The following is a 12410-nucleotide window of genomic DNA, read 5'->3' on the forward strand; positions in this document are numbered from 1 at the left end:
TCTTCTTCTTCTTCTTCTTCTTCTTCTTCTTCTTCTTCTTCTTCTTTCTTCTTCTTCTTCTCCCCCCTCATGTGTTCTACCATTGTCTACATCTCCTTCTGACTTGTGTTAATTTCTAAGTTCAGGATCTGTATGGACTGAATTGTGTGCCTCCCAAATCATATGCTGAAGCCCTAACCCCCAATGTGACTGTAGTTGGAGACAGTGTCTTTAGGGAAGTAATTAAAGTTCAATGACGTCATGAGGGTGGGGCCCTAATCTGCTGGGACCAGTTTCTTGTAAGAAGAGAAAGAGACACCAGAGATCTTTATCTCCTTGTGCACACAGAGAAGGGACCATATGAGGAAGTGAGAAGGTGGCTGTCTACAAGCCAGGAAGAGAATTCAAACCAGAAACCAACCCCGAAGGCACTTTGAACTTAGACATCCAGCCTCCACAACTGTGAGAAAATAAATTTTTGTTGTTTAAACCACTGAGTCCGTGACATTTTGTTATGGCATTCCTAGTAGACTAATACAGATCTGAGGATATGGTTTTAGGGCTAACTTTCCACTCCCCCGTTAGACATTACTTTCCAACCAAGTGTCATTTCTCATCCCAGCAGGTGGTTACCTTTCTCAGCTTGGGCTTTTTCACTCTGCTGTCACTGGGTGAGTATTTAGAAAGTTCAAATTTATCTTAGTGTTAGCCTGAGGGAAACAAGAATTATAAGGAAAATCTGTTATAAAAACAAATTACCTTGTGGGTTTCTGGGACAAATATGAGTTATGTTTAGAATGTCTGCAACCACTCTCCCCCATGGATACTGATAACCAAGTGCTGGCTATAAATCACACAAATACAAATATAGAAACGGAGGATTGAGTAGACTGTTCAGATAGCACCAGCTGATAGAAACCAATCCACATGGAAGTGAGAGTGGGTGGGAGAGAACAAATTAGAAAGACGTGGCTTTTGCAATTAAACAGGTTAAGACAATCTGGTGTTTACAAATTGTATGACCTTAGGGGCGCCTGGGGGGTTGAGCATCTGACTCTTGGTTTCAGCTCAGGTCATGATCTCAGGGTCGTGGGATCAAGCCCCATATCAGGCTCCACACTCGGCACAGAGTCCGCTTGAGATTCTCTCCCTCTCCTTCTGCCCCTCCCTCCTGCTCCAGCTCTCTCTCTCTCAAATAAAATAAATAAATAAAATCTTAAAAAAAAAAACCAAGCAAATTGTATGACCTTAGTTAAGTCAGCTAACCTGAATTTTTCCCTTTGCAAAATGGAAGTAAAGTACTTATTTCAAAGTGCGATTGTAGAGATTCACATGAGGCAATGTTTGCAAAGCATGGATAAACTCTAATTGACTTCCTTTTCTATTTTGGAATAGAATTAATCAAGCAGATGTTTTCTTAGAGACCCATAGAATGTAAAACAGGAGAGGAAAGACTGATATTTACCAAGGGATAAAGATAGCAGAAAGAGTAAGGACATGTGAGGGGTTGGTAAATTTAGTGGAAGGTGAGGAGAGAATAAGGCTCAATTCTTAATAGAGGCTTAAAAACAGAATTTGCTGAATATATAGCATTATTAGATGAGTATATTAGATTTGTCCAGCTACAAGTAACAAAAGACTCAAGCAAGGTGCCTTAGGTGCTAAGGATATTTATTCCTTATTTAATAAAAATTTGGTGGTAGACTTTTTTTTTTAAAGTTTTATTTAAGTAATCTCCACACCCCATGTAGGGCTTGAACTCACAACCCCAAGATCAAGAGTCTTAGGCTCTTCTGACTGAGCCAGTCAGGTGCCCCAGTGGTAGACTTCCTTTTTTTTTTTTTTTTTAAAAGGTTTTATTTATTTAATTGAGAGAGAGAGAGAGCATGAGCAGGGGGAAGGGCAGAAGCAGTCTCCTCACTGAGCAAGGAGCCCAACTCAGGGATGCGGGCCTCGATCCCAGGACCCTGAGATCATGACCTGAGCCAAAGGCAGACACTGAACCAACTGAGCTACTCAGGTACCAACCCTCCCCCCAACCCCACTTTGAAATAAGTACTTTACTTCCATGGTAGACTTTTTAAATCAGTGAACAAATATCTTGCCCAGAAGCCAGATATTTAATGTTGTCTGGAAGCTCACTGGTCAGAAGTCACAAAGGTGACTGAGAAAAAAAGTATTTGGCTTCTTAAGCCTCTGTACTTTGAAGCAGGCAAGGGAGAAGGAGTAGGTCTAATTGTTGGGTCTGCAACACTGGGCTTACATTGGTAGCGGGGACAAGAATGACTCCTTAATCCACTGACCTGGATGTGTGACCTGGATGGATTTAATGTCTGTATTTATTTATTTGAGAGAGAGAGAGTGTGTGTGCGCATGAGAGCATGAGTTGAGGAGGGGCAGAAGGAGAGGGAGAAGCAGACTCCCTGCTGAGCGGGGAGCCTGACATGGGGCTCAATCACAGGACCCTGAGATCATGACCTGAGCCGAAGTCAGATGCTTAACCGACTGAGCCACTTAGGCACCCCTGATGTCTGATTTTAAACTGCTTTCTTGAAGAAGGAAAAATGGGAACTTTCTTATCCCACCTTGAATATCTTCTCTCTTCATTAGATGTTCAAAACCTACTTACATATGAATGCCTACTGTTCACTCATTCATTCATTTAATAGATATCAATTGAATACCTAGCATGTACAAGGAACCGTAAATGGGTCCTTGGTCTTAAGTAAGTTCTTTGTCTTAGATAGCTAAAGGAAGCAGAATGGATACCTGATAGGAGCTAAATACAGAGGACTCTAGAAACTCACCAAATTAACACTTGCAGTTTCATGACCTTGAAGATCATCAGAGATAAAACTTGCAATTTTGCTGAGATATGAATTCAAACCACCTGCACTGTCCTGCTGGTGTTTGGAGGGAGTCACTTTCCTAGTGAGTGAATTTAGCTGAGTCCCAACATTTGCACTCAGAGTGCCTTTGTTGAATATGTATTTATAAAGAAATTGTATGCTACAGTGACATTTCTAAGATGGGGGATTGAGTGAGTTTTCCAAACTGTCACTCAATAATATAAAAAGTCAAACTTAGTGCCATATTTTCTAAAAGTCAGTCATGATTTTTGCTAACTTTACATACTACTTAATATTTAAAAAATATTTACTTAATATTTAAAAAAGACAACTCACAGGGCGCCTGGGTGGCTCAGTAGGTTAGGCATCTGCCTTCAGCTCAGGTCATGATCCCAAGTCCTGGGATCAAGCCCCGCATTGGGCTCCCTGCTCAGTGGGGAGCCTACTTCTCCCTCTCCCTGCCGCTCCCCCTGCTTGTGCTCTCTCGCACTCTCTCTCTGTCAAATAAATAAATAAAATATTTAAAAGAAATAAAAAAATAAAAAAGATGATTCACTTAAAAATGAACAAAATCTAGTCCTACCTTAAGAAAAAATGTCCCTGATGGGACAGTTGTATTTTTAATGCATATTAGAAGAAAAATATAACTATTAAAATACATTTAACTTGTGTTTCACCTAAAATCCAGTGGTCCACACAAACTTGGCCTTGTAAATCACTTAAACTAGGTTTATTATTTTTTTCTAAGACTTTATTTGGCAGAGAGAGAGACAACGAGAGAGGGAACACAAGCAGGGGAAGTGGGAAAAGGAGAAGCAGGCTTCCCGCTGAGCAGGGAGCCTGATGTGGGGCTTGATCCCAGGACCCTGGAATCATGACCTGAGCTGAAGGTAAACGCTTAACATCTGAGCCACCCAGGTGCCCCTTAAACCAGGTTTAAATCCTGGTGCTGATATGTTTATTAATGGTGTATCCTTGGATAAATTACATAGTATCTGTGACTGCCAGGTTCTCCATCTGTAAAGTGGGACTGAAAATCCCTATTTCACAAGGAATGCTGAGAGAACCAAATGAGATATGGCACATATAGTATGTAGATTAGTGTAGTCCCTGGTATATAGTAGCCTTCCAGTTAATGACCGTTTATATCAACTATGGATGGCAATTTAGATTCATTTATTGCCAAATATCTTTGTCTTCCTGGAAACAAAGACAGAAAGAGTGACCTATTTGATTCCATCCTAGTAGAATAGATTTGGTGGTGGTAGGGGGGGTTGTTGTTAAATACAGGCATGTCCAAGGAGGTGTCAGAAATCCATTAAGCAGCTCTCAGAGGATTGGTAAATTGTGATTGGAATGAAGAAAAAGGTGAATCTGAGGTAGAATTGAAACAAGAGAACACACCCACTCTTGAGTAGCCAATGGGAAGGACAGCCTGGAGGAAGTGCTGTCCAGTCACGAGGGTGCTGAAATCACTCCATGATGCAGCCCCCAAGTTGCAAGTGCCTGAACATGTCTCTGCTTTTTAACCATCATATCTCAGGTACGCCTACTCTTCTCCACCTTTCTCACAGTCTGTCACCTCAACCTTCCACCTACATCTACCATTCTCACTCAAGGCTCCACATCCCACCCCGTCTTCTTTTCCAGCTGGCTGAATGCTGACCTTCCTGCAGATAATGCTCACTGCTGCCAGCGCAGGGATGGTGCGGAGTGTGGGAAGTAGCTGGAATGAGTCGTTGAGGGCTGATGACTACTCAACACTTTTTCCTTCAGTCATAAATAGCCCCCAGTGTTAATGTGGCTGGATCACAGGCTCAAAGACTGGAGATGCTGAGGATGACAGCTTTCAGAAACGTGGTTATAGCTGCCTCTTATTCTGTGCTAAACCCTTCAGCTCTATCTCCCACATATCTCAGCCTGGACTGCTCCTGTGTTCCATCCAGTCAGAGATTTGTATGCAATACCTTGCTCTCATCCCTGTCTTCTTCTTGTTCTTTAAGCTTATGATAGCCTTCTTTCTTTCCCAATCAAGATTTATCTTTCCCATATTTAAATGTCCAATGTAAACTTCCCCTCGCAGATCACCCTAACTGAAAGCAATATTGCTTTTGAATTGCAATTGAAAGCAACCACTTAATCCTTGGTTATAAACTGCCTTAAGTTCATTTTGAAAATTGCTAAAACATGTGGCAGTTTTGTCTCTCCAGCCAAACTTTAGGCATCCAAGGGCAGGAACCAATGTGTTTGCATGTTCTGCATTCCATATAGTTCCAGACACCATAGCAGGATACACAGTGCTGCTCAATAAATGTTTATTGATTGAATAATAGAAGGAAATGACTTCCGGGGAAGTGAAAGGTACAAAAAAGTGAACTGAAAGTTGACTAATAGCCTCTCAGGAAGGGCATAGGAGCAGAGAATCTGACAGGTTGTTACTTTCCCTCTGAATAGACCCAAAAGGATGTGGGGATTGGGCATGGGAGGAATTGGATGGAATTGGGGTGGAGCAGGTTATAACAGATAAAGACTCAGGTGTACCTAAGCCTAAAACTTTAGAGTTTCATGGAATTCAATCTAATCTGATTAAACTGTTATAGAAATGTAGAGTGACCGAGTTTGAGGGGACTCAGGGTCACTCCAAAAGACATTGGCTGATGCATGATTCACCTTTTCAATATCCTCACCAGGTGGGCATCAAACCTCTGCTCAGACACCTAGTACTGGGGACTTTACTAGCTGTAGAGACAATATATTCAATTACAACCTTTTGTAAGGAACATCTCTATTTTTTCTATCTTCTCTTGTCCTTTCCTCTATGGTTAATTCTTTCCCACAACTTTCTTTTCCAACTTCCCCCTCCCCCATACCTTTTATATCTTCAACATGATTTAGGCTTTCTAGGAGCTTTCAAATCCTGGGGTAGCTTCCTGGAAATACTGAGGACAAAGAGAATGACTACTGTCTATGCTAACAACATTTTTAAAAACTAAAAGAAACCTTAAAGATTATGTATCCAACTCTGTCATGTAAAAGAAGTCAGTAAGGGCCAGAGTGGAAAAATGCTTCATCCTTGATCAAATAGATAGTGAGGTGAGCGAGATTAGCAGTCAATCATTTCACAGAGTAGATCCCAGGGGGAATATTCCCAGTGACCAACACTTAAGTATGTAAAATGAAAGGACAGTAAGAATTGGAGCTGGCATTTACATATATTTGCATACACCCACACCAACTCCCTGCAATCTCTTCTCAGTTATTTCTCAAGTGAGAATGTATCATTGCTTCCCTTGTTTGTCATTTTTAACTTTTCATTTCTCTATTCCTCTTCACCCACTCATAGTCTTTGGCCCGGATCCCCTGCAGCATGCAAGGAAAAAACCGTATTCACAGATCATTAAAATAAAACTTCAGACACCTGTGTTTCTCTGACCATCTGGTTCCTTCTAGAACAGCCACTTCCCAAAGATGGGGATCTTGGCCTCAATTACCCATCCAGTGCCCAGAAAAGGGGGATGCTTGGCAAGAAATGCCCAGGTTGGAAAGGCTGATGGTTATAGACAGAGCCACCCAGAGATGATTGGGATACATAGTCTGACAGGGATTTTAACCCAAGACTATATATTCCTTGAGAATAGGGACTTTCTTATTTATCACCTTATCTCCAGAACTTAAGTAAGGGTATAAAAGCCAAATATCAGTTAGTTATCTACCGAATGAATCACCTACATAGAATATAGTAATATTTGATGTTTTGGAGACTTTATAGCCACCCTCTTACTTGACCCCCACTACAGGTTTCTAAAGTGAGCATCTATTGGGAAAATGCTACATGAAGTCCCAAGTGCTATACCAATGTGACATTATTTTTGGCACTGTTAATGGATTAATCAGTTTTTAGAACACATATTTCCAGCCCTAGATTTTCGGATTCAGAGTTACAAAATTTATCCTCAAGAACTTATTAGACAAGAGGGACACATAAATAAACTCTCAACAAAGACATCTGAATGCAGCATGGAGGAATCCAATTTGAGTCAGTTTAGACAAAAGAGGAGAATTTATCATAAGGTATCTCATGGCTTTGGTGGTGATTTACAAATAGCTCCAGTTCTCTGAGAGCATTCCTTTCAAGAGGGGGCTTCATTCCCCTCCCCTGGACCATGGGCTGGATGTGTGACACACTCCCAACAAATGGACTGCAAAGGAATGGTGTGTGACCCCTGCGGCTTACTGTCCCAGTTCTGTAGGTGAGAAGCTGAGGTCAAGGGGTCAGAAGTCTTGTTTCCTTCTGAGGGCTGTGAGGGAGAAGCTGTTCCATGCCTCTTGCCTAGCTTCTCATGGTTCGCTGGCATTCTTTTGGTGTTCATCCTGGTCTGTCTTTATCTTGACACAGTGTTTTCCTTTATGGATATCTGTTCTGTGCCCAAAGTCCCCATTTTATAAGGACGCCAGTCACATTGGATGAAGGCCCCGCCTAATGACCTCATTTTAATGTAATTACCTCTATAAAGACCTTCTTTCCAACTAGGGGCACTTTCTGGAGTCCTGGGGGTTAGGACTTCAATATGTGAATTTTGGGAGGACACAATTCAACCCATAGCAATATCATAAAAGACCTATGGCTTCCTCCCTGCTCCCTCTCTTGGATCACTCACTCTGGCGGAATCCAGCTGCCATGTTTTGGGAATACCCAAGAGGACCTATGGTAAGGTTCACAAGGCAGAAAACTGAGGCCTCTGGCTAACAGCCATGTGAATGAGCCACCTTGAAAGCACATCTTCCAGCCCCAGTGGAGCCTTGAGATGACTGTGGCCCTCTCTGACATCTTTCCCCTTCCCTCCCCCTTTACTGAGGTATAATCAACAATTAAAAATTGTACACGTTTAAGGTGTACAACTTAATAATTTGATATACTGGTACATTGTGAGATCATCATCACAAGCTAATTAACATAATCATCACCTCACATAGTCACCATCTTTTTTGTGGGTGTGGTGAGAACATTTTAGGATTTACCCTCTTAGCAAATTTCAAGGATACAAGACAGTATTAACTATAGTCACCACACTGTACATTAGATCTCCAGAACTTACTCATCTTGCTTAACTGAAACTTTGTGCTCCTTGACCAACATCTCCCATTTCCCCTTCCTCCCAGCCCTTGGTAACCACCATTCCACTCTGCTTCTATAAGTCTGACTATTTTAGATTACACATGTAAGTGAAATCATGTAGTATAGTATTTGTCTTTCTATGTCTGCCTTATTTCACGTATTTAACACAATGTCCTCCTGGTTCATCCATGTTGTTGCAAATGGCAGGATTTCCCTGTTTTGAAAGGGCTGAATAATATTCCACTGTGTGTGTGTGTGTGTGTGTGTGTGTGTACATCTATCTGTATCTATCTATCTATCTATCTATCATCTATCTATCTATATCACATTTTCTTTATTAATTCATCTGATGATGACATTCAGGTTGTTTCCATATTTTGGCTATTGAGGATAATGCTGCGGTGAACATGGAAATACAGATATCTCTTTGAGATCCTGATTTCACTTCCTTTGGATAAATACCCAGAAGTGGGATTTCTGGCTCAGAAGGTAGTTCTATTTTTAATTTTTTTTAGGAAACTCCATACTGTTTTCCACAGTGGCTGAACCCATTTACATTCCCACCAGCAGTGCACTAGGGTTCCGGCTGACATCTTATCTACAGTCTCGTGAAAGACACTGAGCAGAATCATTCGGCTCAGCTGCTCCTGAATTCCTGGCCTGCAGAAATTGTGAGATAATGAATGTTTGTTGTTTTAAGCTGCTAACTTTTGGGGTAATTTGTTATGCAGCAATAATGAACTAACGCAGACCCCACAGGAAGGGAGAAGGCAGAAACCGGAGTCTAGAAAGTAGACAGAACTTTCTGCCCCTGGCTACCCCTGCCTACTGGCTTTCTCCAGTATTTCATCCATAGAGAGAAGCATGGTAACCCCACAGCTCCTGAGTTTACATGTTTCAGTTCCAGTAACACAGAAATCCTAATTCCAAATTTCTAGTGAGTGTGGAGTTTAATCTGTGTCGGCTGTGGCAGGGGATAGGTTTGGGGGAAATTCAAGTTTTGTGGGGCTTGAAGATTCTATCATTGTGGGGAGGCTCATTAAGGAAAAGAACACTAGTTTACACACAAAAAATGATTATGTGAAGTGAATGAGAAAATAAATCACATGAAATTAAAAATGTTCTAAAGCTGACAAATACCAAAATGTTATAAAATTTAAAAATTGCATGATATTTGGGGTGCCTGGGTGGCTCAGTTTGTTAAGGGTTGGCCTTCGGCTCAGGTCATGATCCCAGGGTCCCGGGATGGAGTCCTGAGTCGGGCTCCCTTCTCAGCAGGGAGCCTGCTTCTCCCTCTCCCTCCCCCTGCCACTCCTGCTTATGCACTCACTCTCTCTCTCTCTCTCTCTCTCTCTCTCTCTGTCAAATAAATAAATAAAATCTTTAAAAAAATTGCATGATATTTGTATTAGTTAACTCTGATGGCTGGAAGAGGTTTCCATAGGCTATATTCTGGCTCTGTACATGTCCAAGCCACATGCATCTGGGTGCTGTAGGCCACATGAATACAGTGATCTGAATTCTGGTTTTGTGTTTTCATGCATGATGCTGGGTGAGTTGGTCCAGTGGGTGATGGCAGTGCCCTAGAAGTCATTCTCCACTGGGATGACTACCCATACTTAACTATAGATGAAACTATTTATAAGTCGTATAGATAGATGCAGTAAACCCAAGTATATTCTCATCTCAACTACCCCTTAGCTGGATCTCACATTGCCTACAGCCCCTTTAAAGCTGTGAGAGGGAAAGCGTGATGGGGGGGAACCAAGGTGGAAAGATACAGTGATTTTAGCCAATTGTGTCTAAAATTACTTGTAAAATATTACAAAAGCATCTATGGCCTTCCCAGAGCCTTGGAAGAGTCCAGGCAAGTGAGGCGCCCTGGAGCCTTGGTTTGTCACCTTCATGGAAAAATTGCTTCTGGGCAGGGTCTTGGAGAACAAAAAGACAGCTGGAGGCTTAACCTGAACCTGGTGGATGAGGTGGGTGTTCCCTGAGAAAACAAACAAAAACATTCTATGATGATAAATAATAGAGTATACGCTGAGGAGGGATTTGGGCAGGCTGAGAGAGCACGGAAGTGGAGGCGGGGGGTTTACTCAAGTTTGCAGAGTAGACCTCAGGGGAGGCTTGAGTGGAGAATGACATCTGGGGTGAATTACAAAGGTTGAGCGGGATCGGGGCGGAGAATGTTCTGGGCAGGTGGGTGGCATATGTAAACGGGGGAGGTGTGAGGGACTCTGGCTGACGGCAAATGCTTTAGTGATGTTGAGTAAAGGGTACGAGGATGGGCTTGCCAAGAAGCTGAAATCAACCCGGGCCAGATCGTGAGGGGCTTTGCCTGCTAGGCTATGCTCTTCAGACTATATCCTGAAGGGCATGGGGCCTCAGGGAATGGAGCAGAGAATTCAGATGATCAGATTTGCACTAGTATACCAGCCTGGCACTTTTAGTTAGTATGGGTGACTTAGTGGTGTTAAGAAAAATGTTTACAATTTACTGAGCTAGTAAGCTTTTATTGGGTGAAGCCCGAATTGGGCATCATCTACTCTAGCAGATAGAAAGGAGCCTTGGAGAGCTGTACAAGGTGAGAGATGTTCAGAGACCAAAAGGAATGAATAATGAATGATGATTTGGTTGACCTTGGCCTTCCTTTTCCGGCAGAGCTGAGCATAGAAACTTAACCAAATTTTGGTTTGCTGACATGGGCTTAGCATGAGCAACTCCATCTTGGGCCGCATATGGTTACTTTAGCAGTGGAAACAGGGACTCCTTCCCATCTCATATATAGACATGTAGGGGGGAAAAATTGCAAAATAATTCAAAAGGTATGACTGAGCTCAAATGTCAGGAAAGGGAATCCGGAAGAGCCAGAACTGAAGAGTCTCCTAAAAGCCAGAAAAGTGAGTGGAGCTTCAACTGTGGTTCCAAGGGGAAAGAGACCGGATCAGGTCTTCACAGTGGAGGCCTGGGGCTGCAAGGGCCACCCTGGGGGGTGGGTCTGGACTATAGGCTGGGCAGATAGAACACTGGAACCAACCTCAGGAGCTGTAAATCTGGTTGTTGCCCAGGCCTCTGTGGAGAAAGGGTTAGGACATTGGAAACAGCAGGTAAGAGGTCATTCCTTCCTGAGCTTCAGACATGGAGGCCTCTTGGACACCCCGTGCCCCCCAGGCTCTGGGCTGTGTTTGCCACATACAGCAAGTTCATATACGTATGTGTGTACATCCTACTATATGCCAGGTCTCATGCACTAGACACCTAAAGTGTTTTATTTATTCATTTTTGTTTGTTTGTTTTAAAGCTGCTGAGTGATTATCTGGGAACATTTCCAGTGAGAAAAAATTTGGAAAATTTTGGAATTTCTTCCCCTTACCTGGCTGTGGCCTCAGCATTTTTCTGTCTTTTTCCATCCAAGCCCCTGCAGGGTCTTTGAGGCAGGATGAGTTGATTTCAGGATGCACATCTGGGCAGAAGGAGGAATGGGGAGGATCCCACCCATAAAGGGAGACTATAAATCTTTATCAAGGGTCCCAATCCTAGGCCTGGTGCCTTGACTAGGAATTTGTCCCCCAGGGCTTGGGAATGTATGAATTGGAAGTGAAGTGGTCAGTGTAACTGAGCATCTTATCTGTCTACCAGGAAGCAGATCTGGATGAAAGGTTAGCAAATAGATAATGACACACAAGGTAGGGGCCACAGGGCCTCGTGGTTCTGAAGTCCCGAGTTAAGCAAGTGGTGAGCAAATTGGGCTGCAGGGAAAGGAGCAGGGTGTGTAAGGCCTTCGGGGACGCATCCGACTCCGGGATGATAAGTCTACCTATAGGGTGGGGTTAGGCTAATTTACAGCCTGAAGATTTATGACTTTCTTCCTGACAAGGGAGTGCAATGTCTGAGGTCCAAGTCTAGGAAAAGGGCCTTCCCTGAGGCAGTTGCCAGGCGAGACAAGGCTGATTTTCCACAGGATCCTTTTTTTTTTTTTTTAAAGATTTTATTCATTTATTTGACAGAGAGAGACACAGTGAGAGAGGGAACACAAGCAGGGGGAGTGGGAGAGGGAGAAGCAGGCTCCCCACTGAGCAGGGAGCCTGATGCGGGGCTCGATCCCAGGACCCTGAGATCATGACCTGAGCAGAAGGCAGACGCTTAATGACTGAGCCACCCAGGCGCCCCCCTCAGGATCCTTTTTGCTTCTAGACTTATAACTTGTGTTCAAAAAATAAATAAATAAATAAAAAATTTAAAAAAGGCCCCCAAATGGAGTTGCTTGCTCTCAGGACAGCCAACCAAGACTTAGTGGCAGGAATGTGACCTTTAACCCTGTCAGTCTGGAAAGAAAGACCCCCCACTTCCCCCAAAAGGAAGGTGATCCTGACTGAAACAATCCTTTTTTTTTTTAAATGTTTATTGTTATGTTAATCACCATACATTACATCATTAGTTTTTGATGTAGTGTTCCATGATTC

Source organism: Phoca vitulina, unplaced genomic scaffold, assembly GCF_004348235.1.
Source record: "Phoca vitulina isolate PV1807 unplaced genomic scaffold, GSC_HSeal_1.0 scaffold16, whole genome shotgun sequence".
Classification (NCBI taxonomy): Eukaryota; Metazoa; Chordata; class Mammalia; order Carnivora; family Phocidae; genus Phoca; species Phoca vitulina.